Genomic DNA, 19,215 nt, shown 5'->3' on the forward strand with positions numbered 1-19,215 from the left:
GGCAGTTTCCATTGCTACTACCCTAATGCAGTTTTTGGATTTCTAAGCAAGGTTATTTTAATAACCTTGCAGTTTTGAAGTCATGCAACTTTGAGGCTTTCCTCAATAAAAATAAAATTTAAAGCACAGTTGTGACCTTGTTTTTTGCCTGCTTAAGACTTTCAGTCCTACCTCCCTTGCATGTATAGGTGTTTCTGAACGTGCTTTCTGAAATCCAGCTAATATTTTGCAGTGGTTGAGCAGATAATTTGGTAGTTTCAAGGAAAAAGGAATAAAAAATACTTAAAAACTTTTCACAAATTAAAGTGTAAGAATATATGAATTGTCTGCAATTCACTAACAGAGTACAGGCATACCTTGTTTTTTTGTGCTTTGCAGATAATCGTGGTTTTACAAATTTAAGGTTTGCGGCAGCCTTGTGTCAAGCAAGTCTGTTATTACCATTTTTTCCAACAGCATTTGCTCACTTTGTGTCTCTGTGTCATATTTTGGTAATTCTCACAATACTTCTAACTTTTTCATTATTATCATATTTATTATGGTGATTTGTGATCAGTGATCTTGATATTAATACTATGACTCAGTGAAGGCTCAGATGATAGCATTTTTTAGTAATAAAGCATTTTTAAATTAAAGTATGTACAGTTTTAAAAAGATGTGATGCTCTTGCATACTTAGTAGACTACAGTTTAATGTAAACATAACTTTTATATGCACTGGGAACCAGAAAATTTGTGTGTCTCATTTTATTGTGGTATTTGCTTTATTGTGGTGGTCTTCATTCCCCAGTATCTCTGAGGCATATCTGTATAGTTTCTGCTAACTAACCTATCTTTGCTTAATTTGTGTGTTATTACTTATATTTCTTCTACAAATCTAATAAATATACAATATCATAAATATAAGGAGTGACTATGATTTTAGTACAAAGATTAAATCATAGAAGTTGGGATATGTGCATATTTAAATGTGGTGATTTCATACAGGCATCTAAATAAGAAAACCACTGGGTAGACATTGGACTTACTAGACAAAGACTTTAAATGGTCTCTCTTAAATACGCTCAAAGAGCCAAAGGAAACCAGGAACATGGTGTCTCAACAAATAGAGACTATCAATAAAGAGTTACAGATTGTAAAACGGATCTAAACTAGTGTCTTCTAGTGTGAATGTTATGAATTTGATACACATCAAAGTTGCACTCCTAATAGCAAAACCCCATCTCATTACTAATATTATGCTTGGGGAGCAAAGTAGAATAAACTGTTTGCAAAATTTCTCTCTCAAAAGACACTATCACAACCTAGATTTTTTCAGTGGTTCTGGATGTGGAGGAGTAAATATGAGAAAATACTAGTCGACTCCTGCTTTCTTCAACGTAAGAACCACTTTGATTTCTGAGTTTTAATCTTGCTTCTGCCTATGTAAGCGCAAAGGACTCATTGGTCTTTGAATCTGGTTAGCCTTGGTGACCCACACTGCAGGAGACAGCACTTTTCCTTGTGTTCTGGGTCATTTGGTGCATGTTGCAGATTGGAAGATGCCGTGGAACTGGACTGAGGTGGCCCTGGATGGATGCAAGAAACCTTGCTCACAGAGGAGAGTGGGCGCACAGTCACAGATCTCAGTGTGACTGTCTTACCAAACCAAGTTTGCTAGGAAGTGAGGGGTTGGGGGGCTCTTTTTATTGTGTTGTGCAAAAAAGTGGGCAGTGGTTTCTGTTTTTTTTTTTTTTTTTTTTTTTGCATGAAAGTAAACTGGTTAATGTTGGGAAAGGGGAGTGCATAAATTCCTCTAATGAAGGATGAAATATGAGCACTTTTAATGACAATAATAATTGCCTCAGTGGCTATTTCTCTATGTGGGGTGATGGGGGGAGCAGAAGTAGACATGACCTCCCCACTGGTCCTTCGTCTCCCCTCTCAGCGCAGATAGGCACATGCCACCCATGGCTTAAGGGAAAGGATGGTCACTGCCCAGCTTGGGAACAAAGTTAAGTGGGTACCTTTTAGATCTAAAATATAAACGATTTGAAAGGGGAAATGACCAGCCTAAAGGAATCCCTTTTCCCCATACCCCACTGAGGGAAGAGACGTGAGAGAGCAAGTGTGAGGGATCATTTTCCCTGAAGTCCTGTCCTCAAACTAAGTCCACAGTAGGAAACTTGACAGAACCCTTCATTCACACTCAGGTGTCTGTATGTGGAAGGGTGCTTGCAGAGGAGAGTGCCCGCCCCAAGAGAAGTCACTAAATCATCCTGCTGCTGCACTGCAGAGGCGGTGCTGTGACAGTCCCCACGTCAGCCCCGGATGCCGGATGGCATGTGAGGGGAACCAGGAGCTGCTGTGGGCACCAAGAAGGGATGCAGAAGTTAGGGCGTGAAGTGGTAGGTGTGGGCAAAGAGTCACACCAGGGATGGGAGGACGAGCATCAGAATGTTGTGACAAAGGCATGTCCCAGCTAACCTGCAGCCAGTCACCTAGGTGCGGAGTGGAAGCTGCTTGACCGCCCACGCAAAACACGGAGAAAGAGTGGTCCCGGTCTCCACTGCCCCCAGGGTCGGCAGGAAGGGAGGCAGATCCCTGCAAGCATTTCGAAGCTGAAGGTGACAGAAATAAAATCCTGAATTGACTGAGAAATCCATGAACTGGACTGAGTGCCTCTGTAATGATCAGATTGATTTTCTACATTGGACAGAATAGGAGCTCAAGAGAGAAAATTAGAATGAGTTAGGAAAAAATGCATTTTTCAAACCTGAGGCTGTAACTGAGAAATTCATAACTCTATATGATTCCAACTGCTGTGCTCAAGTAGCTTATCTGAGATATGGTCAGTAACCTGCCGGCCTGGGAGAGCGGCTCTTCCCAACTCAGCATTGTCACGTTGGGAGCTTGAAATCTGCCATGGAGGGAACATTTACACCACAGGAACTGACAAATGCTGTAAAGCAGGACTTTTCCCCCCAGAGAACTAGTTTTTAAACACTTTCTGGCATACTACTTACCTGGACTTACCTCTCGTGAGACAAGATGTAATGATGTCGGGGGGAAAGATACAAACATTTCTTTTTAGAATTGGACTGTGATGCAGAAGACATGAACCAAAAGAGTCTGACATGTTCCCAGTGCTTGACTGTTTGTTGCTCAGAAAACTAAATCCGTAAATATGTTAATTTGTGTATTCACGACATCTGTTTTTCTCAGTGGTGTATAAGTTAAGGTTTTTTTTTTCTTTAGTAAATATCAAGAGTGATAGTTAAAGCAACTCGCTGTGGAAGCTGCCCATACAGACCAAACTATCCATCAGGCTGGGTACAGCTTGGTAGAAGATTGCAAATACCGTCTTCTTGTAAAAGGATATGAAGAACCATGCCTATTATTAGTGAGCTTAACATATTGTTTATTCTGTACCTTTAAAATTGTGGATGGTCTCTATTTGTCAAGTTATCTAAAACTGGTGATCCACATATGTGCCAAACAGAAAACACACACTAGGTGGTCCTCAGGAGCTGAGAGTTTGACAGTTGTTTTCTTAGCTTTGAATGAAAGACTTCCTACAATCTGGTTCCACTCTCCTTTCTTGCCGTAGTGACCACTGCCCTCTCCATGCCCCCTCACTCCCTTCAGTCCGTTACTGCCATCCTGAAAAACGTGCCTTGCACCTGTCTGCCCTCAAGTCATTCCTCTGCTCCGAAGGCTCCAACCCTTCATTTTGACCTTTCAAAATCCCACCCTAGAACCTGAATGAAATGTTTCTGTTTCCCTTATCACTCAGCCAGCAGTTGCCCTATCCTAAACTTCTTTAGTGTATATTCAGTTCCTCATATAATGTGTATCACCTGCTGATGTGTCATCTTCTTTCATAAAAGATAAAGTTCATGAAGGTGGAAACCATTATCTTAAGTGACAAAGAATAGGCTCTGAAGTAGGACTGTGTTCAGGGTTTTGCCTGATTTACTGCAGCTCTGTGACCTTTCACAAGTGACTTTACCTCCCCTTGCCTCAGTCTCTTCATGGCTAAAATAGGAAAAATAATAGTTTCTATCACTTAGGCTTATTGTGAGAATCAAATGAGTTAGAACAGTGATGTACTTAGTACCTTGTAGAATACATCGGCGATTTCTATTCATAGCTAGCAGATCCAGTCATTCCTAGCATTTTTTTAAAATTGAAGTGTAGTTGATTTACAATATTGTGTTAGTTTCAGGTGGTACAGCAAAGTGATCTGGATATATATATATATATATATATATATATATATATATATTCTTGTACATTATAGGTTATTATAAGATATTGAATATAGTTCTCTGTGTTATACAGTAAATCCTTGTTGCTATTCTATTTTATATATAATAGTGTGTATCTGTTTATCCCATGTTCTTAATTTATCCCTCCCCATCCCCCCTTTCCCCTTTGGTAACCATAAGTTTGTTTTCTATGTCTGGGAGTCTGTTTCTGTTTTGTCAATAAATTCATTTGTATCATTTTTAGATTCTACATATAAGTGGTATCATATAATATTTGTTTTTCTGTCTGACTTCACTTACTATGACATTCTCTAGGTCCATCCATGTTGCTGCAAATGGCACTATTTCATTCCTTTTATGGCTGAGTGGTATTCCATTGTATATATGTACCACATCTTCTTTATCCATTCATCTGTTGATGGACACTTATGTTGCTTCCTAATCTCGGCTGTTGTAAATGGTGCTGCTGTGAACATTGGGGTGTATATATCTTTTCAAATCAAGAGTTTTTGTCTTTTCTGGATATACCTAGCATTTCTTTTGTTTACGTATGGGCTGATGGATATAATGATCACATTTTGGTTTAGGTTTTCAGGGTGTAAATTGTGGGTATTAATGATGGTGATTAGAATGATATTGATAATTCCTTGTGTACCGTATTTTTCTCTGTTTGAAAAGTTTGTGTGTGATCTAGTACTGAAAAGCATAACTAGTAAATATAATTAGGGAGATAAATTCTATATTCTTTGTTATGAGGGATGACATTTAGGGACTTTAAAGAAAGTGGTATTTTATAACCTTCTAGTTTCTTGTGCTTAATAATTTTTATTAAGAATTAGAAATATCCTAAACTTCATAGCTTCTCCTTTATTCAACTTTTAACCTCTCATTTCTGTCTTCTTCTTACTTTTGAAAAGGTCTGAGAAGAGTTTATTAAAAGTGTTTATTACATTGTTCAAAAATATAAAATCTAACCACTTTGTAATCTACACACAAACCACAGTCATTTAAATTTTAAGATACTTAATTATGTTGATACTTTATTAAATTAATATTTGGCCAATATTCAGTTACTCATTGGAATTCAAGACACAATTTCAGATATTCCAAAAAAAAATGATGGGAATTAATCAGAACCATGTCTTAGAAAAGAAATGGCATAAAGAGAGTTTAAGATCCTTTGAAATGTCAATTTTGCTCATTAAAAAAGTCTGTCATTTTACTTTGTTACTAGAAAGCAAAACTCTCACAGCCCTTTGACCTTCTGAAGTCATCTCAGAATCTATTTAATCTATTTCAATTGCTCTGAGTTTGGCCATATTAGAACAATAGCAGTTCAGCTAATGGCAAGCCTCATTTTCATGTCTGAGCAGCACACAAACGTTTCTGCCAAGTGGGTTTAAAATATGACAGTGGTATTCTAATAGGAAACTTGATTCTTAGTTATTAATTTAACAAACATAAATAAACTATATTATCTCATATTACATAGTTCTTATAGTGAGACTGTGGGAGAGGTGGTATTTGAGCTGCAGCTGAGAGGTGGAAGAAACAAAGTCCTGGCTGAGTGAGAGGCACAGGAATAAGTATAATTCAAATGAAATTGTGGAGAATGAGAACAGACTTCATAGAAAAATAGACTATTTTCTGAGGCTCCAGTGCCAGATTGAAGTTGAATTAAATGCTGTGTCAAAAAGAATGCTTTTTGCAACCAGGAGAAAAATGATTCAACCTGCTTTTACCAAAGCAACTCTGGGAATGATGGCAAAAACAGATTGGTTTTCTAAAAGGCACATATTGAAGATTTTTAGGAAGGGTAGGCCATCAGGGCTCGGAAAACAATTTCCTGATTTCCTCTCCAAATCCTGTAAACGTATGCAAATCCCAGTGGCCTTGCTTCCTTCACTTTTATCACCCTAGAAGTCCTGCCCCTCTGTTCCACAATGAATCACTCACAGCATTCTGAGTCCTTCGTACTTCCTTAGGGTTCCCATTCCTTCAATTTTACGTCTTTCAGATTTCCCTTCCGTTGATGACTCTTTACTCTCAGTACCAGCATCCAGAAAGTTTTCCAAGCTGGCATCCTTGACTTTGTCCTCTCCATGCTCCTTGCCCTCCCAGCGTCTAACATCGAAGGGGTTATCCACAGGACATCAAGGCCTTCCAGTTCTGCCTCACTAGGATCTCTCAAATGCTTTCATGTCTTTTCATGCTTTCATTTACTTGCTTCAAAGTTGTATCCCCCATAACTAAAAATAAATACAGAAAATAAGTTTAACTGAGTGGTTGACATACGGACTTAAACTAAGGAATAACAAACTGCAAAAGGGACAATGAAAATCACTTTGGAGGTGACGTTGACCAGATCTGGCAATTTCTACATATGTAGAAATTTCTGTTATTGAAAGGGAATAATTAGAAATGATTTTCACATTTTAGTCTGAGTGACTTGAAGATGGGAATGATACGGCCATCTGGTTTTGACAGGAGGTAAGACATCCATTTTAGGCATGTCGAGTTTGAGATCTCTGTAGGGCATCCATGAATAGATATATAGGAAGCATTCAGGATTTGGAATACAGATTTCAAAGGAAAGTCAGAGCTAAAAATAAAGATCAGGCCTCGTCTTCCAAAAACAAAAAAAATTAATCATTGCAGCCAGAGGCATGAGAAATGTAGTCCACTGAGAATGTAAAGTAAAAGAAGAGAGGACAGTTGTGTTAGCTTTTCAACAAACGTAGAGAAAGGGAGCTCTGTGAAGGATGCTGAAAAGGGCTGGCCAGAGGAGTGAGGAAAAAAACCCAGGAAGTTGCGGTGTCACCTGGAGCTAAAGAAGGAGGGACTTGCTTTAAGTGACAGAATTTTGGTTGTGAAACATTTCCTGATGGTTTTATTTGCAGCTCATTTATTGACCTAGATAGATATTCTAAAGATACAGTATGTCAAAATAGCAAAAGCAAAAAACAGTTGTTCTTTTTTTGAAAGCATCATCCCTGAAGAATCATGTAAATCGTGAATTCACTATTGAAACTCTGTCTGAAGATCATCTGGGAGGTCCCCTTAAATACAACATCCATGCAACTATATTGTCCCTCCCGTGTTTTATGTAAAGGAGCCTAAAATCCTAGGATTGCATATAATTTTGCAAAAAAACTTTTTTTTTATGGCCATTAACACACCACAATACTCTTCTACTCAGTTATGATTTGTTAAGGGAAAAATCGATACCTTTAAATAAAAATATAAAGATCTTGACATTTATGTTTGACAAGCTCAGCTGACTCTGGAAATATTACATTCATATTTCTTAAAATTATGAATTGCTAATTTTAAAAACTACTTTATGGATGTATGATTGATATGTATACAGCTGTACCTATTTAATGTATACAACTTGATGAGTTTGGAGATAAGTATATGCCCATGACACCATCACCATAATCACAGCCCTAAACTTATTCATCACCTCCAGAAGTTTCCACCCTATCCCTCCCTCTCTCTTTCTATTTTTCTTAAAAAACTTTTTAAAAATTTGGTGGTAACTTAAAAAATTAAAATGCAAAGTTCTAAACTCTGAAGATACATTCCAAACAGTACCAACAAATTAACCTTTATGTTAATTCTTCAGAAAAAGAATATAGTAAAAGCAAAAACAGTTGCAACAGAATGATCCATGTTGATAACTGACTTTTCCTTTTGCTTATCAAAAGTCTTTGTTTTCTTATAGTTGTCCTAGCGGTCACCGTGAACATGTGTGGAGCTGCCTCTGCTAGGATGCTGTTTTCAGCTGCCGCATTCTCCTGTGTGGTGACGGGGCATGTGGGAAGGCGCAGGGGTGTGGGTTAGAGTCACAGTATTGCCAGGAGCAATCTGAAATTGGCTAGGCGGAAGCATGACCTACTTTTTGGGGTCCGTCTTTTCTGATCCAGAGAGTTTGCATTAACTCTCATTCCCAGCTGGAAGCACTACTTTATGACTCAGTGGATCAGTATACACTGGGAACCATGAACCATGATAGGTGGCCTGACAATCGTGTGAAAGGCCTCATTGGTTCAAGTGGAAATGAGGTTCCTTTGTGAGACTTTCTTCTTATCAAAAAGGACAATTTAGAACTTTCCATTATACATTACAAATAGAAATAAGATAGAGATAAACAGAACAAAATGATGTGTTTTTTCCTCCTCTCCTTGTGCTTCCCCACCTTTCACATCCTGACCGACTCGATCACACTCCCTCAAAATAGGACTGTTTTTCTCTTGGTGAAGCCAGGGCAATGTGTGATATTGTTTCTAATACAGAATAATTGGTGCATATAATTTTAGAAGGTGTTTATCTCTCAGTTTAGGTGATACAATGACAAAATGACGAGTTTATAACCATAGGCTAAAATCAGATTAATAAATAAAAGGGCTTGATTGGAAAAAACCACGCAGCAGTGGTTTGTTCCATTTACGTCTATTTGGAGTCTTCACTATTTTGGCACAATAAACTCTACCAGACTCTCATATGTCGAAACATGATTTGTTTTATATAATGAGGTAAAGAAACCATTGAATACACATGTAATAATTGAGGATAATTTTAAAAATCTAAATGTATGTGTATCACTGGCAAAATTAATGGTCAGGTATCACCATTTTGAACTAAATCTTGTAAAAGCGTATTTTCCCCTGTATTCTTTTTATGAAGCCCTAACGCTTGTGTGCTCCGCTCTTTGTACCTAGGCCCAGGGCCGCGTGGAGCTGGTTGCCCGATGCTGGAGGAGTATTTCACCTGTTGGCTTCACACACTCAGTCCTACTTGGATCCCACTCCACATGCTATTGTAGAACGTTTTTTCTGTTAAAGCCAGCAGACTGTGTGTGTGTGTGTGTGTGTGTGTGTGTGTGTGTGTGTGTGTTTCTCTCTTCTTTGTACCTAAAATCAGTGTGATGCCCAATGAATGTGGAGTGATTCTGCTCTGGAGCAGCGTAGACCTGACTGTTTCAATGCTGTGCATATGGCAAAATGTTTTTTGAACCAGATAGACATATTGATTCTGGTTGACCACCCATGTACACGTGCAGATGACATCGTTCTGGCCAGTCCACATACAGTTTTAGAAAATCATAAGTTATATAAAATGCATAATCGGCAGCTTTGGGGATGTTAAGCACACGCCCAAGACACTCATAAAGACACTCTAGTATCTTTCGTCATTCAGATCTGAAAACTGGTCGATCTGATTTTCTCAAGCTAGTTGCAAAGCTATGAGTCTGCAGGTTATGTTAGTAGTTGAGAAGTAACATGGAAGCACCATATATTTTTCAGTATTGCCAAAACTTTAGCAGCTGAGTGTATTGTTTTTAGTTGGGAAGATCCTGTTTGCTCTTCAGTTCAGAGACTGTTTCCCATTTTTGCCCACTTACCAAGTCACCTCAAACCCCCTAGCCTCTGCTGGGTAAAGGAACCTCCTTTGGTTGTGTCAGTCTCTTCCAGGTAAATGCTCAGACCTTCTGATTTCCTAATCTTTCTTCCACTCCTTTCCAAAATGGCAGTTGGCATGAGAGGAACTCAGATGATGTCCTGGCACTTGGGGTGGGGGGCTCCCCTGACATATGTCGGTTGTTGTGTTGATGTCCACCACAAGATCATTGATTGGATCCTTGTGTCCCAGGTCAGTGATACCTGCTAAGTGTGGTTTGGTTGGTCCTCACACTGGATGTTTGTTGATGTACACTGCCAAATTTAGTGGTCATTTGGTCCCTACGACTGTTCTCTTGACAAAGGCCATCACCTTTTCTGGCCAGGCCCCATGACAGTTCTTGTTCTATTCAGATTCCCCTAAGCTGGCTGTGACATTCTTTTGGTTAATAGGTAGAACAGATGGGCAGTGGTCTTTGGACACTGTCACTATCCTGAAGAACCCCTCTGGTTAGCTCTAGTCAGACCCTCATTCATTTCTAAGCATTGTTCTTTATCTTCTCAGACTCTGTGTAATGGTTTCTGGGGAACATGACTCATTAGGTAGAAAAATGAAAAACACATCCTTCTAATAAAAAAAAAAAACCAATTATCTCTTGTCAAAGAAAATTGCACTGGATTGAATTAAAAAGACAAAAAGACTTTATTCAAGACTATAGCAATGGGGGTCAAGACTTCTGCAGTAGGGGAGAGAGATTGAACTCTGCTCTGTTGAAATCAAGGTGGGAGAGTTTTAAAGCACTGAGCTGATGAGCTAATGGAAGAGTACTGGAGAACCTCAGGGGGAAGTTGGTCAATGTGATTAGGCCATTTGTGTTTGCTAATTGGTGCTTGTGGAGTTAGGCTCCTGCCCTCCCGCAGAGACTGGGTGATAGGGCTCTATCTTTCTTGATTACATTTCAGAGGGATGACTCAGGTCCTTGAGAAAGACATTCTTGGATTGTAAAACTGTAAGGAGGCTTGACGAAGATTTACATTGCAAGGATCAGAGAAATAATTTACAATTGCAACTTCCCTCAATTAAATGCTCTGAGAAAAGGGAGGTCAGGGGCCTATGGTCAGGGAAAAAACCTGTCTGAAGTTCAGTCAAGATGAGGGGAATGTTATGAATGAATGTTAAGGATGTCTCGGTCACCAGCATCACTAATAATTTTTCCCATTGCCTGTGAAATAAAATTTTCCACAATAAAATAATACTTAAAAAGGAATAAATCGTGGAATTAAAGTATGTGTATTCAAGACTAAATTCAACAAATATCTAAGCCTAGAGTTAAACATATCTCATTCATTGGGATCGTGATGCTGTATTAATGTTTTAGCATTTTCACAAATTGGGAAAATATTAAATGATTTAATCAAATGCCTGGAATTGATTTTGTACTTTTTACCTTTTTTTCATATACTGTGCCCTAGTATTGCTGGCTTTTCCAATCATTATGTGGAAATAATGTCTGTTGGGTACAAGAGTGACTTCAGTTTCTTAACCCAGGAGTGATATGAGGACATTTGACTCATGGCAGCTTATCATCTCTCTCTGGCTGGGGAAGATAAAAAAAAAAAGGTAGGGAAGCAAAAAATGGTTTTTCAGTCTCTGGGATATTGTCAGTGTGCTCTATCTGATGCATGAGGTCATTTACTGAAATGACCTGCCTCACTGTAGTAGATCTAAATCGAAACTTTTAGAAAAGTATTATAATGGTCTTAGAGCAAAACACGGGCAAGTCCTGATTACCGTCTGAATTTCCAGACATCATGTGCTCAAAGTCATTTTTCCAAAGCTACTAATTTGAATGAAATAAAACTGGCTGTGGTGAAAAAAATTAAAGCACAGATTTTGGTGGTTTTGTAATTTTATTCTAGTCTTCTAGAGGAAATTTGGCTTTCCCAAAATTTGCACATCAAATATACGAATCAAAATGCCTAAGCAGAGAAAGGATGTAAATATTTACTGATTAATCCACTGAATTATTGAACACTTCAGAAACGTTTGATCTGGCAATACAAGAAGCAGGGCTGAAAGTCAGTCTGCCAGTCTGCTGGGAGGAAAAATTGATCAACAGCAAAACACTAAAACCTACGAGAATTTAGTAAGGTATTATTAGTTTAGAACCTTGCTGGGGAAATGAAGTAAAAAGCATCTCTTTCATTGTATCAAAAACTCCAAAAATAGAGCAATAAATACATCTAGGAAATGTAGTTTACAAGTGATTAAACTAGGGAACTTTGAAGCGGTTGGTAGACATTGTGTGTATGTACGTGCATGCCTCTGTGTGTGTGTGTGTGTGTCTCAGCCAAGTGCCTAAGCTTTCTCTTCGAGAACCTCACTGAAAGTACTGAAAGAGACAATTGGTTTTTTTTTTTTTTTTATTAGAAGGATGTGTTTTTCATTCTCTTTTGCAAAGAGAAGTATCTTGTGCTTTTATTTAGTTTTATTTAGTTCCAGCTTTTGCCACTAGGTATAATATATTCATATTTGGTATATGAATTAACACAGTCTTATTATACCCATATGGAAAGAGATTTATTTCATTCCTTTATTCAATAAATATTTATTAAGCACCTACTATGTGTCAGGCAGTGTGCTAGACATGTAGGATCTATCTTTGAACAAAACAGGCCAAGACTCTAGGCCTCATTGAGCTTATATTCTGATAGGGCAAGATAAAGGATAAGGAAAGATACTAAACGAGAAATGTATGTATAAATATGTCAATATCTGACAAAAAATGAAAAGTGGTTTGGATTAAGATGAATGGGAGCAGGATTGCTGGGTGGAAGGAATTTTAATAGGGAAGGTCAGGAGAGGCATGCTTGTATGAGAGCGATCACATTTGAGCAAAGACTTGACGGTAGCAAAGATTTTAGCCCAGTCTATCTCAGAGAAGAGCACTCCAGGCAGAAAGGATAGCTTATCAAAGCATGGGATGGGAGATGGGAGAATGGTGTTTGCTCAAAGAACCTTGAGGAGGCCGTCGTTGACGGAGGGTACCGATCTGGGAAGCCAGACCTGGGGCGGGAGCCGTGCAAGGGGGGCAGATCATATAAGGAATCTGGAGGCCGTCTAGTAATGACTTTGTCTTTCACTGTGTGTGAAAGTGAAAGTTATTGTAGTGTTCTGAGCCCAGGAATATTTTAAACCTGTTGTATAGAGAACAGAGAGAGTCTCAGTGAGCAAAGGGGGAAGCAGGGAGACTTGTTAGGTTGCTGTGGCAAGAATCCAGGCTGGAATAGAAAGGAGCACCAGTGGAGTTGGAGAAATCCTCTGATTCTGCAGAGTTGAGTAGCACCAGCGTATTTCTGTCGGTTTGGTAGTATGGTGAGAGAGAAAGAAAGGAGTCAGGCACACTGTATTTTTTTTTTTTTTGTCTTGAGAAACTTTAAGAATGGAATTGTCTGTCATAAACTGGGTTGGGGAAGCATGTGAATAGAGTAGGATTTGGGGGAATAAGAGGAGTTTGGTTTGGGAAATGTTAAAGATAGCAAGTAGAGAGTCTAATATCAGGGAAGAGGTTGGGAGTGGAGATAGAAACTGGGGAATTATTGGCACATAATATTTAAGTCCATGAGGCCAAGAGAGGTCAGCAAGGAGATGGGGATGGAGAAGAAGCAGGGCGAAGGACTGAGCCCTGGAGCATCTCAGCCTTCAGAGGGAAGAGATAAGGGGAAGAACCAACAATGGAGATTGAGAAGGAGCAACTAATAAGCTAAGAAGAAAATGAAGAGAATGAGCTTTATGGAAGTTTAAGTGGACAAAGAATATCAAGGCATTGGGAGTAGTTGAAAGTATCAGATGTCACTGACAGGCCAAGTGGTAGGAAGACTGAAATCTGACCATTCGATTTAGTAACATGCAGTTCTTTGGTAACCTTGACAAGAGCAGTTTTCATTGAGTGGCATGGACTGACAGTCTAATTGGAATTGGCCTGAGATAGAATGAAATGACAAACATCGGAAAGAGTGTGCATGGACATCTTATTTGAATTAACATATTACCTTAATATAAAAAGCAGGAGAAATAGAGTGGAGTCAAGAGAAGCTTCTTTTTTTTTTTTCTTTTAAAGGGGGAAAAATAACAGCATGCATGTACATTAATGGGTATGATGCATTAAGGAGAAAAAAAAAATGAAGGAGAGAATGGAGAACTGCTGATGCAGTGGCCTGAGTGGGTTCAGCACCAGGGGAAGGGGCTGGCCAGTGGCTCACGTACCTGGAAAGCGCAGGGATGCCCTGCGGGCCCAGCTGGACCCAGGGGTGCTGACTGTGCTATCAGAACCGGGTCTCGCCTCGTCTCTCTGTTCTGCTTGGGCCTTTGCTGCTTCACTCAGGTTTTCCACAACAGTTGCTCCTACAGCTCGATGCCTAATTCCCATCCTTTCAGCGTTCACAGCAGAAAAGAGGGTCTTTCTCTCATAGTCTCAATGAAATCCTGGAAATGCCCTGCTGGCTCGGCTCAGCTGACCTGCCTGTACCTGTAATAATCACTGTGACCAGGGGCAGCAACGCCACGTTTCAGGAGTGTACACGAGGCAAGACTAGCCAGGCACGGAGCATCGATAGAGTCATGTTGCCTTCCAGCAAAAAGAACTACACTGGTAAAAATACAAAGCTTGATAAGGTTGTAAATGGTGGCCCCGGGACACTGCGAACCATTTAAGGGAGACAGACAAATACTGGCACCATGTTTTTTCTCTTCCTTTTACATTATTGTAATTCAATGTCAAGATCAAAATGATCCAGGCAAACTTACAATTGTGGGGAAATCTAGATGAAATCACATGTGAAAAAATGTAATTATCTCAGAGGGAAACTTCCCTAGGACAATTTTAATTAAGCCAGTTGTTTTCTAGAAATGTAGATGCCATAATGATGGCTAGGACTGTCATTGAACTGTGTTCACTTGTGTTTTGTGTCCTTGAACACCTGTGTCCTTCTATGCTTTACATCTTGAGAAATATGGCTTGCCCTTTCGTGTGTTCCAACCTTTGCAAAGTTGACAAACTCTGTGACACATCACCTTCACAGGTGACCATCAGCAGTGGCAGTCATGCCATTTTTAATACTAGTAGGGGATAGAAGTGATTCTTTTCTATATTTTAAAGCTCCTACCAAGAGTATTTTTTTCTTCAATTTTTCTTTCACTTCCATGAACTTGTAAGATGTGCCTCCATGTCCAGAACTAAATATTCGTGCTCCCTACTAGAAAGGATATAAGGGTTTTAAACGTAATTCAGCCAGCTACCTATTTATATTTAAATAACACAATCTATTATTTGAATTTATTCTTGGGATAAAATATACCACTCTGGGGCAATGGTAGTTGTATAATTATTTCAAGGTTAAAGAATGAAAAAGGAGGAGATTTCTTAAATGAGATCCTAACAGATTAAAATCATTAAAAAATAATTTCTCATCTATACTAAAAATTTGGGAAAATTTACTTAGCTTCTGTGAATCTCTTTTTTAAAAGTTTCATTTGAAAAGAAGAGATGTTAAAATATATTTCATCTCACAAGATAATTTTAATAAAGTTTAATATGGTACATAAAATTTCTAGTAGAGTACTTAGCATACAATAGGCACTGGCTAAATTTTAGTTTGCTTTTTTTTTCCTGACAGTTCACAGCAACATGTGTTACAGAAGCCAGTTCCTGAGGAAGCTGATGTTTAAAAGTAGTAGGCAACAGATACAAGAGATGCTGTGTTTTGTGATCATTCAGTAACTAAATTTTTCCAAAGCTCAACTTTACTGTGATGGTAACTCTTTGGAGTCGATAGCAATAATAATTGTTTTATAATTCAAAAATTAACAATTACCATATACTCACGGGCTTGCTGTCTGTGAGAGAAATCAATAGGCACTTATTATGCTTTTTAAATTTAAATCTCATAGCAGTACTACAATGCTTAGTGTAAAAGTCTCATCAGTGGGTAGAGGGCTTTTAAGTGTGAGTTTTCAGGCTGTGATATGAAGATGCAAGAAATGTTTCTGTTTGAATAAATTTATGACATTTTATTATGCCAAGTCTCAGTAATGAGGCCAAGGCAGGAGAAAAAGGAGGGTGGAATAGGGGAAGGAGGGCTGCGATATGGGGAAGAAAAGAAATGGAGGGATAAGACTGGGTCTTGTGGATTAAGTGTCAATAACCATGGAATAGATGGGGTTATGGAAAGATGGTCATTGGTCTCACATTGGTCTACCATGATGTTGACTCTATCGGCATATTAAAAGCATCATTAAGGACAAATAATACTTGACCACCAGCTGAAAGTTTTAGTTAGTAAATTTTAAAAGTTCACTGTATTTTATTTTATAGTAATTCAGGGTTAACAACTTGCTGGAGTTAGCCATCATTTTCTCCATTCAAAAAGTAGATACTATGACAATAGGATGTCTCCAGAAGGCTAGTTGGTTTGGCGGTGACCCTACGCCTGGGGTAGCTTAACCTCAGCTGCAGCTGCATTTTCATTTCATGTCACTATTGTCCCTACATGTCATCATAGGCTGGCACTAGCAAAGTGTGCTGAGTTCTATATCCATGTCTGTTTATCTATATCTGTATATTTGCATTTTCTATATTACTATTCAACATTTGTTTTAAAATTAGAACAATCATAACACTCCATCACACACTTATACCATGTGTGTCTACAGAGCCACACAGTTTAAAACCCTGTAGGAATCTCTGGATTCCCTATGGCTGACTTAGCTTGCCGAAATTACTCGGTAAAGCCTAGGAGCATCTGAATTTCCATTACTTTATTGGTGTACCTCGTTAATGGTATCACTTGATTTAGCATATCAGTAGTACCTTTTCGCCACAGGTGAGAAATTGAAATGTTCAAGGTCAATTAATTGCGGATGTTTCAAGTTGGTTAGAGCAGCTGTAATGGTGAGTGACGCTGGGAAGAGGGAGCGGTCAGTGAGAGGTTCCTCTTGCTCCTGATGGGAATTGATGATCCAATTTTAACTCACTAGACTCACGCTGATTCTTTTTTTTTTTTCCACTGTGCTTCTCTCATGTGTTCCTGTTTTAAATACTGATCTATAAAGGACTGTCAGAGTGCCACAGAAACATTATACAACTCTGTATTAAAAATGTATCTTCATTACTAACTTTAGACCATTAAAATTAACTAGAAAGAGCAAGAAACAAAATAACTCAGTATTTTCTCAAAGGTATAAGGTGATGTAGATAAAATTCCAAACATAGAAATTCCAGGTAAAGATGATGGCTGGCTGGGGGCACTTCATTCATTCTTTTCCAACTTTTCTATGCAAAAAATGATAAAAATGCAGAGAGATAGGCAGTTGTAACACATATGCAACTATGCTGCAGATGGACCAAGGATGCTTGGTGAACATCAGACCCTGGAAGACTTTCAACTTCCAAACTTTTGATAGGCCCTGAGGCAGAAATGTAAAATTAGATAGGACAGTAGAGGGAAGTTTTTACCCATTCACCACTCCCATCATGTACCCATACTTCAAAGACATGGTCTATTGTTAACTCTGGAGAGGAAGGTTGACCCTACTGTCAGGTAGCCAAATCCTGAGATTCCCCAACCCCTATTGCTGCTGTCTTTTCTATATCCATTGGGAACTGCTGATTCCCATTTATATATCATGACAATATGGGGGACACTGCTGTGTCCTAGTTAAGAGCACCGTGCCTCCTGTTGCTCTGCAGACAGGCTGCATGAGCAGCGCCCTTTGTGGACAGCAAAGCCATGCTAGGTCAATGACCCCGAGACACCCGAAATGCAGCCAGGGCCCACGTCTGCCCAACAAGCCCTCTTACTTAAAATACAAGCATTTTTCACTCTAGCCTAAACATGGTAGATGGCATTGGTGACCAAGAGAACTCCACTCATCCAGGTTACCAGCCAAAACCACAGGTTCTTCAGGGGCAAATACAGAGAAAATGAAAAGCAAAAACACACCAATAAAAATTGCACAGTGTACTAATATTTTGGGTCAAGAAGGAGAGCATTTGTACTTTTGATGTACAAAGTGGAAGACACTTTTGAACAATGATTCCCTCCAAGAAAGAAGGAAATTTGAAAAGAAATTATATAGTTCTAAAGACAATGTAGTAAGTGATCTCGGGACTCACACCGGAATACAATCAGGAGTTAGTGTGATACTGTCAAGGAAGGAGACTGTTAGAATATAATACTTAAAAAAAATGCTGTCTTAACTCAGTTTGAGGCCCTGACTAGAAGCTGGTCAGTCCCCTTCTTGAGCAGCTGATTGTGTCCAAACCCAACCCCTTCTTTGATTGTGCTCACACCCTCTGTGGCCACTGTGCCTCAACCCTGATCATCCTGGAGCCAGGCCCAGACCCCCGGACACAGCCCCTCTTCCCTGGAGCTCACAAAACTTAGCTAACTCCACCCCGCTTGCATACGTAAGCTGCCCTCAACGGCTTCAACTTGCCACCCTTTCTGTGGTGGCATTACCCTCTACGGCCCTTCCTGGCAGTCTTCTTTTCTTTGAAGCTGTAACACAGAGTTCTGCTTTTTATCTCTCAGAGTGTCACTGTGTTGTATCTGCCATCAGAAGGGTTTAAAAATCTTATTAAAGCAGTTGTTAATACAGATGTGTCCCTTTAGGTCTCACAAAGGTATGTGCCTTACCGTAATAGCAAAATTGGGCATCTCTTTGTATTAGTGCCTGACTCAAGGTTTATAAAACAGGGCATGGATGTCAAGAATAATGCTTGAATAAAAACTGTATATAAATTTATGGTAATCTCTATCTGAAATGTCAGAACTTATTATCAGAACCTCAAGGTGGATGGCAAAAGAATGGGGAAAAGAAAACATGTACTAATATTCTTACATGGTACATTATGTAACAGATACTGCATTTTAATATATATTGAATAGTAGATAATTATGGATTCAAAAATGGGATAAACCCTATTTCATGTTTTTTACAGTGACTACATAATACTTACACGGTTAGCAATTCAGTATTACTTAAATAAATTCCTCAAATAAAGCACTATTATAGTAAACTGGAAGAATGAAACGTCTTAACAAGATGTACAGTAGGTAATCACGTCTATAATTTTCTGGTGTGCATTTGGATAAAACAAAACACAATAAATTCTGTTCTATCCATATTTCCTTGAATATACAACAGACTTCTATTTTTCACTTCTGAGTGCTCAAACACAATTTACCATGGCTCTCCTATCCGCTATCCTCTCACCCACCACCCCACTTCCCAGATAGGATACAACTAGTGATGTGTTGGTAAACTGGCTGGGGTGGGAGTGGGTACTGATTTGCAGAGTTGGCCTATTTTCGTGGTTTAAATACTCCCATCATGGCCAATTGCAAAGATGGCTATCTTTAACAATCATCATGCAAAATTGCTGAAAATTTAATGGTCTCTCACACACTGTTGCAAGTCAGTTATCACTGGATAGAGCTCTCCATTATTTACTGTGTTATTATTCCCTGCACCTGCCTCACCATTAACCCTTTTCATGTTGT

At 38.9% G+C, this 19,215-nt stretch overlaps 1 protein-coding gene across 7 annotated transcripts in view; it reads left to right on the top strand.

The window, feature by feature from the left end:
- Positions 1–19,215, top strand: part of CNTNAP4 (contactin associated protein family member 4) — a 263,350-nt gene that overhangs the window by 56,880 nt on the left and 187,255 nt on the right. The window lies entirely within an intron of this gene.

Source organism: Balaenoptera ricei, chromosome 19 (genome assembly GCF_028023285.1).
Source record: "Balaenoptera ricei isolate mBalRic1 chromosome 19, mBalRic1.hap2, whole genome shotgun sequence".
In the NCBI taxonomy this organism is placed as follows: Eukaryota; Metazoa; Chordata; class Mammalia; order Artiodactyla; family Balaenopteridae; genus Balaenoptera; species Balaenoptera ricei.